The sequence below is a fragment of the Vicugna pacos genome, chromosome 24, assembly GCF_048564905.1.
Source record: "Vicugna pacos chromosome 24, VicPac4, whole genome shotgun sequence".
NCBI lineage: Eukaryota > Metazoa > Chordata > Mammalia > Artiodactyla > Camelidae > Vicugna > Vicugna pacos.
Window position 1 is genome coordinate 2,826,616 of NC_133010.1, and position 11,498 is coordinate 2,838,113.

At 47.8% G+C, this 11,498-nt stretch overlaps 1 long non-coding RNA gene across 1 annotated transcript; it reads right to left on the minus strand.

The window, feature by feature from the left end:
- Window positions 1-272: 272 nt before the first annotated feature.
- Window positions 273-4,741, minus strand: LOC140688852 (uncharacterized). Its single transcript, XR_012063694.1, has 3 exons — window positions 4,545-4,741; window positions 1,301-1,430; window positions 273-447 (listed from the first exon to the last, which is right to left on the minus strand). It is a non-coding gene; the product is annotated as an uncharacterized lncRNA (long non-coding RNA).
- Between the last annotated feature and the right edge of the window lie 6,757 nt (window positions 4,742-11,498).

An 11,498-nucleotide genomic window follows, 5' to 3' on the forward strand; every position in this document is an offset into this window, starting at 1 on the left:
GACTGTGGATGCAGAGCTGGAAGGTGGGGAAGAGGAAGTAAGAGGAACGTGGACAGGCAGGAAAGCAGAGGAGTCAGTGCTTGATGCCCCAGTGAGGGTGAAGGAGGGCCAAGGAGGCTGGTGGAGAAGCAGCTGGATGGCTAGAGTTGGGCACATAGAGGAGAGAGACTGGACCTGGGGTGGAGGCACGCCTGGGTATGAGCCCGGGGGTAGGGTGAATAGGGGTGGCTGGCTCAGCTTGACGGAGAAGAAGACCCTACTATGACCATACTGGGTGGTGGAGGGAGAATCAACTTTGATGTCTTGATGGTAGGAGGTGAGGCAATACAGAGCTGGTGGTCCAGGTGCTCCTGAATGAGGCAGATGAGCAGGGAGGCCAGGGTGGCAGGCACTTCTAGGAAAGGATCTGGGTTTTCCAGGAGCTCCCAAGAGAGGAGGAGCAATGATCTGAAGGTGGAAAGTGAGCACAAGGAGGTCAACCCAGGCTCCTGATCAAACGGGGGTGTGTGAGGGGGCAAAGTGTCAACTCCAGAGATGGTTACCCAGGAAGCAGGGACCACGGGTGAAGTGAGGGGACACTCAGAGAAGAGAGGGAGGAAAGTCTTCTGGGTGTAGGGGGAAGAGAGGCCCCAGGACAAAGGAGCACAGAGGCACAGTGATGAGGATGCACTGGCTCTATGGTGACACTGAAGGGTTGGCTGGATCTTTGTCCTGAGGGCTTAGTTTGGGGGGACTACTGGCCTCATGAGGACTCCCCTCTCAGCAGCCTTTACAGAGGCTCTCGCTACTGAGAGCTGTGTGGCCACAACTGTTCCCGGAGGGGCTCTGCCTCCATCTTCTCTTATCAGACTTTCCTGCCCAGTCCCTGACTGCCAACGAGGGAGCCTGGGCCTCGCAACTGCTTCCCGTGGAGGGACAACGGCTCCTCGGAGAAGCAGGCTGATCTTACTTTTCTCCGTAACCCACTGCCTAGCAAAGGGCCAGCCCATGTGTGGGCCATGTAGGGGCTCGGATACTTACCGAACTAACTCAAAGCACAATAATAGCAGAGCTGGAGGAAGTGACCACTGAGTTCACAGAATTCACTGCCCACACCCCCATTCAACAGATGAGGAAACAGAGACCAAGCATTGAAGCAGCCTTGGCCAAGGTCATGCTGCTCTTAAATGCTGGCCTGTGTCGGGCATGCCAAGTGATGAGCTGCAGTGAAGGTGCTGAGAGGGGGCTCTGGGGCTAGACAGCTTGGGTTCAAGTCCCAGCTCTGCCATTTATTAGCCGTGTGATTAATGAATGTCCTTACCTTTAAAGTGGAACTCATAGTGGTGCCTACTCATTGGATTGTCGTGAACACAGCATTCCTGGAACAGCAGGACAGAGTTCTGTAAGGGTTTGATGTTGCTTTGGTTACTACTATTATCACCAACTGAACCCTGAAATGAAGAACAAAGGCAGCAAGAATTTTTATTTTAAAGGGTTTTAAAATCCTCTGATGAATGATTCATTTCATCTAATCAAGTTTGCATTTGACCCTTATTAACAACTACACAATGGATGACTTTTGAGGCAATCTTGCTTTATGTCTTTTATTCTCACTTTCGACACAGGCTACTTAACAGGCAGCAGTTCCTTTTCCAGGAAGAGGGACAAAATGTTAAAAATGACTCAGTGCCTCTCGGTCCCCAGTGAGTTGGTTGTGACCTGTCAACCCAGCTTTGGGGAAGTGCCCGATCCCCCTGGGCTCACTGAGGTGCCCCGCAGCCTCCAAGGGGAGCCGTACCCCCACACGAATCCAGTCTCTTGGTTCCTATCTTTGCTTCAGATCCCTCAACGACTGCCCATGCTCCAGGGCCCCATCTGCCCCGCCAGTCTCGCCTGCTGGACTCCAGGACACTATCCTGGGTCTCAACCATCATCTGTTCCTATGACCGCCCCACTACTCTACATTTTGCCCTTCAAGTGTGGGCTCCTGTGGCTCGCCACACAGCAGGGGTCTCCCTGTCCTCCACCTTGGGTTACTGCATTGTCCTACACGGTGCCTAGCGAAACCGTGTGGAGGCAGGAAGAATACAGAATAACAGGTGCTCAGAGGGGCTGCCTTTCCGACTGCAGGGGCCCTGGAGAGCTTTCTCCCAGCTTGTTATTCACAGGCGCTGAAGCTGTGGAATCTCGATCTCACCAATTTAAAGGGCATAATCACTAATTACAAAAGCAATCATTTCTTCAGTAGCAAAAGGAGAAAAGACTTTGTGTTCCCCACCTCCAACTTTTTTCCTCCACCTTCAGATGTTTCTCATCTCTGGGCAAGGGTAGAAAGCAACTCACAGAATATTATTTTTCAATGTTTTTTCCCACTCTGAAGATTGCTTTCCCAGAACCGATGAAGGCTAGAATGGTTTAGCTTTCCTGGACTGAGTTTTCAGAAGCCTGGGGGGGGGGAGGGGAGAGGGGGAGGGGAGATAATTCAGCAATATTGAACCTAACAGAGACATTAAAAGCTTCTATTCTAAACAGAAAGGAAGCAGGATGCTATAGAAACAGGACAACCATAGTTGGAAATGCAATAACGAGTTACAAGAGAATAAACATAAAGATGTAAAAATGAAAAAGGACATCAAAATAAAAAAAGGTGGGAATGGGAGAGGGGAGCAAGAAAATATAGATTTTTTTTCTTTCTTTTTTTTCTTTGTTATTCTTAGGATGTGTTGGAGCCTACGTGATTATCAGTCTAAAGGAAATAGATATAGTAATGGGTTGATATATTTGAAGAATAAGGTAACCACAAATCAAAAGCATACAATAGAGTCACAAAAAAACCAAAAAGAAACAAAATCAAAATGGCTTAAAGACTTAAATATTAAACAAGACACTATAAACTTCCCACAAGGAAACATAGGCAAAACATTATTTGACACACATCTCAGCAATGTTTTCCTAGGGCAATCTCAGCAACCCAAGCAACAGAAATAAAAGCCAAAATAAATAAATGAGACCTAATTCAACTTATAAACTTCTGCACAGCAATAGAAACCATAAGTAAAACAAAAAGACAACCTATGGAATGGGAGAAAATATTTGCAAAAGATGAGACTGACCATGGCTTAATTTCTAGACTATATAAATAGTTCATACAACTGAATAAGAAATAAATAAACAACCAAATCCAAAATGGGCAGAACAACTAAACAAGCAATTCTCCAATGAAGACACACAAATGGCCAATAGACATATAAAAAAATGCTCAATATCGCTCAATTATCAGAGAAATGCAGCTCAAAACTACAATGTTATCATCTCACACCAGTCAGAATGGCCATCATTCAAAAGTCCACAAACCATAAATGCTGGAGAGGTGTGGGAAAAGGAAACCCTCCTACATTGTTGGTGGGAATGTAGTTTGGTGCAGCCACTGTGGAAAACAGTATGGAGATTCCTCAAAAGACAAAAAAAAAAAAAAAAACTTATCACCTAATCCAGCAATCCCACTCCTGGGCATATATACAGAGGGTACCTTAATTCCAAAAGATACCTGCATCTCAAAGTTCACAGGAGCACTGTTTAAAATGGCCAAGACATAAAAGCAACCTAAACGTCCACTGACAGATGACTGGATAAAGTTGTGGTATTTAGATATAACAGAATATTACTCAGTCATAACAAAGAAGGAAATAAGGCCATTTACAGCAACTTGGAGGGAACTGGAGATTATCTCACTAAGTGAAATAAGTCAGACAAAGACAAGTATCATATGATATCATTTATATGTGGAATTTAAAAAAAATGATACAAATCAACTTATTTATAAAACAAAAACAGACTCACAGACTTATAAAGCAAATAGGAGTTTGGGATTAACAGATACAAATTAGTATATGTAAAACAGACAAACGACAAGTATTCACTGTAGAACACAGGGAACAATATTCAGTATCTTGCAACCTATAATGGAAAAGAACCTGAAAAAGAATAGACTATGTATATGTACAACTGAATCACTATGCTGTATACCTGAAACTAACAAAACAGCTGTATATCTGAAACTCACAAAACATTCTAAATCAACCACATTTCAAATTAAAAAAATTGATAAGCTCTAAATACCTTTTTTCAAAGAAAATCTTGAACTGTTCCCTCTTACAAAACTTAAAATGTGTAGCTTGAGCAGGACCAAATTATACTGGATGGGCAGTTACATACCTTCTCCAGCACGTCGCCCATGCTACACACACATCGTTTTCCTACAGGTAAGAACAGCCCTGAGTGCACAGGGAGCGAGTCCTTCTGGGACAAGGTCTGTGGCAGTGGCCTCCTTGTCATCGCTCCATCTCACCAGGAGGCCAGGATTTTCAGAGGTGAGGGGATATAGAGCTCATACACTTCAAATTGATTTCCCGAAAAAACTATGGAAAAACCAAATTCACCTGCAGTGTGGGAAATATGAGCAAGGCCCCTAAGCAGACTGACAAGCCCAAAGTAAGATGGCCTGATGTTCAGATCGGAACCAGAACAACGACCATCTGGCCCCAGTTAAATGACCACCGCCTCACCTGCAATGAACTGCTCGTACTCAATGTCAGGGATGTTTCTGTTGAGACTTGGGAGGTCAAAGGAGTCGGACCAGGGAATCCAGACCTGGTTGATTTTGGGGCTCTGCCAGTGGTAGAGGTGGCCCCAGTACCAGCTCCTCCATCTTCAGCAGGGTCTTCAGGAGGAAGGCAATGTGGATGCAGATGTTCCTACGGAGGCTGAAGCCCTCTGGAAGGTTGAAGTCAAACAGAAGGTACCTGGCAGGGAGCAAAGGAGAGCGGGTCTTTAGGGCCAGGCCTCTTCACAGGAATCCCGGCTTAGATAGAACAGATACAATGGGAATCTCTGCACAGCCCATGGCCTAGACTCCAGACACATTCAGCAGCTTCTGGTTTGTAAAGTGTAGGCACTGCCCGCCCATTTCCATGTGGCCAATTACTTCAAGTCCAGGAGCAGTTGCGGAAAACATCTTGGCGTCCATCTAACACCACTAAGCACGTGACTATCACCTGAGCACCCGTTCTCCAGGGGCTCACAAACTTCTTGTTCTACAGAATCCTATACACTCTTAATAATTACTGAGAACCCCAAAAGGCTGCTATCTATGTGAGTTAAATCTATCAATATTTCCTGTGTTAGAAGTTGAATAAGAAGTTAGAAAAAGTGCATCAATTCTCTTAAAAATATTAACAATCTGCTGTATGTTACCATTAATACTCTTAAACAAAATATAATTCTATTTTTCAAAACAAAAATCATTAGTGAGAAAAATAGCAGTGATTTTAATTTCTGCAAATATCTTTTGGACTGGTGAGAGCTGAATTCTCCCATCTACCTCTGCATTCCCTATTTTTTGATATCACAGGCCAAGTTTTCCCTGGAAAACCCCACAGGGACTCGGGAGAGTAAGAGTGTGCAAAATGCAGGTGACATCCCGGCGTTTCTATAAAAATGGTCCTGCACCTCAGGGGACTTGGATACACTTTGATAAATGCTGCCCTATCCTAGGTGAGACTCTTCTACACTAGAGCCAGGCAAGGGTCCTGGATTCTGTAATGAGTTACTGCCACCACACCCCTCCCTTCTCTGTGTGTTTCTCACAACCTCCATTACTGCAGATGAGGATGTAATCCTCAGCCAGGGCCTCTAATCCCATAAGACTGCTAACTTCAAGAGAGAGGGTCCCATCTACCATCCCTACACCCCGCATGGATTATTTTGAGTTAAGCCCTAGATAACTGCTTATCGGCAATGACCCTTGTGTCTTATTCCTGAGGTTGACTGAAGGAACCAACATCTGGAATGAACTGAAATTTCCCTGCAGATAAACAAGGCTGATAAACCACCCCATTCCAACATCTGATTCTGGGGCTCTTCAAAACCCGGGTAAGGCCCCGCTTCATCTAAGATGGGTTCTCCGCCTGCCCTTCCCGGGGGGTTCTGGGAGGACGCAGCCACCAAGGGAGACCCAGACTCGCGGCCCCAGCCCCAGGGCCTAAGGGGGAGGAAAGCTTGAGGCTGTGCCCAAGCCCTGCCCCGCCCCGCCCCAAAACGCTCCCCGGCACCACAGCCCTCCCCGGCCCCACCCCAACCCCGATCCCACCGCGGTTCATGTCCACCGGTCCCGCCGACGGCGCGGACGTACGTTTACCTTCTGTGGGACGCCGCCCCAGACAGGATGTCGGCCGCCTACTGACCAGGTCAGAACTAGTCGCCCGGCCAAGCAAGCCGCCAACCCCAGCAGCAAGCACCGCCATGGTCCCTGGCAGCTACACACTTCCGGAGCCCGCTCCCCGCCCCAGAAGCGCACTGTGGCCCGTGCGGAGCGCGGCGCCTGTAACCATGGCAACGCCGCGGGGCCCTCCCCTATCGCTTGCGTCGTGCGTCCTCCCGAGTCTAGATGTGCGAGGGCAGAACTTGCGGAGCCAATGGGAGCCAGGGCGCGGCCAGAACTTCGGTGGGGGGAGGCTTATGGGACAGCTGGGCGGGGCCGGGGAGGGCGGGGCCGCGCGGATATCCTCACCTGCAGGTGGCGCCGGCCGGAGGCTGGGGCGTTGCTGCCACCAGTGGGCGGGGCAAGGGGCAGCGAGGTAGCGGGGCAGTGGGGCAGCCGGGCAGCCGGGCAGCAGGGCGGGGGCACCCTCACCTGTCTGTGTGTGGGGATTAGCCTGGGCTCCGCGGCCTCCCTTTGCCCCGGACGTGGACCCAGGCTGCCGGTGGGCAGGATAGAGGACTGAGCCCAGGCACGCACGGCTGGCCAGGTAGGGCACCTGAAATGCAGATCCGCCAGGCCCGCTGCCGGCCTTGAATACGCTCTGCTAGGCAGTTTCCATGAAGACGGGATCTGTCATAAGAGGGGAGGCAGGGCTGGGGTGCCAGATGCTGGGTTGGGTGCAGTCTTAGAGGAGAGACACGGTGAGAGAGCGCAGAGCGGCCCCTGTGTTGGCTGGGCTAAGATTTTGGGGTATAGGTTGGGGGTGGTGTGTGCCTTGCTCTGTGGTCTCCCCAAGAACCCTCACTCCAGAGCAAGGGGCTCTGCTCCCCCCACACGTCACTGCACTCCCTGCCTTCCCCAGCACCACCTGGGGTGTGGTCATGTCAGGGCAGGGAAGGCCCAGGGAAGGGGCTCAATCAGGGGGAGGGGCCACTCTGTAGGGATGCTGGACCTGACAGCGATGCGGTGCTTCGGAACTCCCCTGGGATGGGTTTCTAACCAGTGGAATGGAAGGGCCTCTCCTTCCTGGGGTGCAGTTGGGGAAGCTAGATCCATCATGTATGTCAGCCCTGAAAATGGAGGCTGCACTACATCCATTCCTGGAACGAAAAATCAGGCCCCTCCGGCCAAGGTGACTCAGAAAGTCATTCAGCAATGTTCGTGGTCCCCAGTTTAGGCTTTCAATTAGAGCTGAGCGGCTCAGGAGGCCAGAACCCTGTCCGTGGCTCCAGGAGTAGGCTTTCTGCTGGGGGACAGGATCCTCACAAACACCTGTGTCTTTGTGGGTCACTCCCCTCTGACAAGCTTGGAGGCAGGGTGCAGTTGTGGGAAATCGTGTTTCCATGAGGAGAGGGCCACCAAGTGTTGGGGGCACAGGAGACAGTGAGAAAGAGTCCCGCAGCCTTTCTGGAATCAAAAAACTAGCAAATGTAGAAAAGTGCATAATTTGTTTTATTGAACAGGCTGCTTATGTACGTTTGGAGGACCAGGTTCAAGGACTCTGCATCCCTCCAGGACAATAGCCTCAAGAGTAGAACAGACAGAGTATGAGGAGATGTGGGGTTTCTCCCAGGAATGAGGCAGAACAGGGATTTCTGCAGATTTGCAAGGAGACCCCAACCACTGAGCATGGGGTTACAACCCCACATGACCCTTGTCGTGTTTGGGCTCTGGGTCTGGCCTGATCATGTATTATTCCAGGTGAGATTCAGAAACTCAGAGCGTAGAGCTAGAGGGCCTGAGCTTGGAACCCGGTGTGGAGACGGAGGGTCCATTATCCTGAGTCCCCTCAGCCAAATCAATGTAGCTGAGTTCCAACACCACCCAGGCCCCCAGGGTGGCCGTGGAGGGAGAGCAAACCTGGCAGGTGACCCAGGGGTCCCACTGCTCTTCCCCTCCCTTATCTTTGTTCCCTTTCTCCCCGGAAGGTGTGATTGTCTCTTGTCATGGTGACAAGCCATCTCTCTTCTCTGTCAGGTGGGTTCCCCACCCCCGCTCAGCCTTCTCTCTGCATGGATGCTGAAGGACCAGGCTCACTTGAAGTTCTGAGCTTGAGCAGTAAGTTGGAAACAAAGAAACAAAGCTCCCCACCACAGAGAAGCTGCCTTGAGTGGAAGGGAGGGTGTGGGCATGCCCATTTGTTTCCTGTCTCCCAGTGCTCTTAGCTTTCTTATTGCAGACCTGCATGGTTACAACAAAATGATCTGCAAAACTGAAAATATTTACTCTCTGGGTTTTACAGAAAAGGCTGACCAGCCTCTGGTTCCCATACCGGTCAGGTAATTGGAGTACCTTTCCAGTTTGCAAACATCTGGGCAGACCCAGGTTTACAAAATTCTTTAAGAGTAGTTACGGAGATTTGCTGCTAAACATTTTTTACTGCTGTATACTTCTGAGCTGAGGTTGTGCTGTGTAATTCTTAGCCGGGATTTTCTTAAACTGTTTCTCGTTTCTTATACCAGACACCTCTAAATTCCAAGGGGAATGGGATGTTAAGGAAGCCATGGAGTTTAGGAAAAAGTTACAGATTTAATTTCCACATAAGCATTGATGTATCTCCATCCTAGGCAGTATCGGTTCTGCGGTATTGATAGGGGAACTAAATAGCAACCAAATTAATAGAAAATAGTGGGTCATTGGGTACACAAGTTCTTCTTTTCAACATTTTTGTAATGTTTACAGTTTAAGATGACCATTCCTGAGAAACAGGCAGCCTCTTAGAATGAAATAGCATTTTCCCTGAACCATATTCAACTTTTATTTTGTACACAGCAGGAAGGGCAATCACACATCCAACACTTGGGGACCTCAAAGAGAAAATGTAACTTTCTGAGAGCACACTCCCCCCGTCTCCCCCTGCTCTTTTCACTGTCCCATTGTCCCTGAAGGCTCTTTCGTAACTCATGCTCCTGACTCTAGTAGCTCTTCCTCCTCGTCCCTCAGCTGGTAAGTTTACTTTTCTACTTTGACCAAGCAAACTGAAGCCAACAGAAGAGAACTTTCACCAGCAACTCCCAGCACATCCTCTCGCCTTCTGATGTCTGTGACCTCACTCTCACTGCCCCACCTCTTATTACAGGTGACATCGAAAGCCAGATCATCCAAAAGTCGCCATGGGGGCCATCCATCCAATCTTCCCCAGGCTGTCACTCCCACATCAATCCTCTCTGTCACTACCTCATCTATTTTGTTCTCCTGCTAGTTGTCTCCTATCAGTATATAAAAGTCCATCCTCTTAATAGAAAGAAACAGCACTCCTTGACCCTAATTCCCCCCCACCAATTGCCACCCCATGTCTTTGCAGCAAATCTTTAATGAGTAGTTTAAACTCAATGTCTGAGTTCTCTTGAGCCATCCCATTTTGCACCCACTCTGGCTGTTCCCCTGATCCCTTGCTCTATGGAAACTGCTCTGTCAAGGCCATCAGTGACCCCACATTGCTAAATATAGTGGTCAGTTTTTAGTCTTCATCATGCGTGGCCCTTTGGCAGCATTTGACCCAGCTCTTCCATCACTCCTCCCCCGTGTTCCTGCTTTACTTGGCCTCCAGCCCATCGCTCTGCTTTCGATCCACTGGCTGGTCTTTTGCCAAAGTCTCCTCTTTTTTCCAAACATTTAATGCGAATGTGTCCTGGAGTTGGGTCCTGCGATACCTTTGGTGGAAGCAACCAGAATTGGAAATTGACATGCCCTCAATTTCTCAATATGTCCAAATCTCCCTGATTGGCCTTTTCCATTTGGAACTCTCTCCCTGATACTCATATTCTTTTTCTTTCATTCATCTTGCTTTCACATTCATACATGTGTTCTACTGTGTAAATTACTTTTCCAAATTTTGAATCAGTCCATACATATCATGTAAAATGCTCAGATCTCTATTATTTCCACTAAGATGCTCATTCTACCTTAGAACCTTTCTGCATTTCTGTATTTATATTAATAAAGTGAATAGTATTTCTACAAGCCCCATAGTTAAACAGTGTGTTTGTTTGGGGCTATTATGTAACATGAAATAATGATACATCAACATAGTCCTTTTTCATTTAATTTTATGTAGCACCAAGATGAGGTTTTTGCATTGAAGACTGGTTTTATTGAAATTTTACCTATGTTATGGACAGTCAGTTTATGTGAAAGCCCTCATTTCTCCCCTTTTCTGATATATATTTCCATTTGGCTATTATAACATATAACTTGGCATGAAATAAAATTCCAAATTCATTCACATAGTAAAATTAATACATTTAAATTATATTTTTTAAAGTTAAAAAGAAAGAAAAAAAACCCAGACTCCTCTACCTATTAGGAATTTTGGTAGCAATATCTTATAGACTCCTTAACCATGACATTGAAGAACTGAGCTGATTCTAGCCCCTTTCCACCTGCTCAACCCCATCTTGTCCTATCCCCTGTGGATGGAGAGGACATCCATCCCATTTTCCAGGTCCAGATGTTGGAACCATGTTCTTTCTGTCTCTTTCTCTTAAACACACACACACACACAGCAAATCCATCTTGTTAGAAAATTCTGGCTACTCTGTCTTCATTAACCACCTACTCCCTGTTCTCCACCCTCCTAGGAGCCACCTTCAGCCACTTCTTGGACACCAAATAGCCTCATTCTTCCATCTTTGCTTTTCTACAATCTCATCCACACAGAGTCAGAGGGAGCCTATAAAAGCATACATTGAGGGGGTGGGTGTAGCTCAGTGATAGAATCCATGCTTAGCATGCATGAGATCCTGGGTTCAAACCACAGCACCTTCACGAAAATAAATAAATTACCCTCCCCCCAAAAAAAAACAAAACAAAAGCATAAATTGGACATCACCCATCCCATCAAAACTCACTAAAAGGGTCACCATTTCATTAGGATCCAAAGTCGTCCCAAAGTCTTCCAGGACCCGGCGTGCTCTGCCTCTCTGCCCACACTCTCCCCCTCAGTCTGGGGGCCTCTGGCTCTGACTCTTCCTTCTTCCTCCGGATCTATGCTGCTTCAAGTTCATTTCTCCGTGAGATCTGCCAGGATTGCCTTGTTCCCTCCTGTCTGCCTCGCACCCCACCGCCATCACCTGAGTTTGCTCATATCACTAGTATTTTTCCCCAAGCTCTTGCTACCCCCAACATGCTGCCTGTTTCCTCTGCTAAAACTCTGAGCCCCCAGTGATGGGGAGTCGTGTCTATTTTGTTGAATAATAAAGCCCAAGAGCCTTGGGAATGGGTCTAGTTACTAGATTCCCATATGTAGTAGGAGCTTACA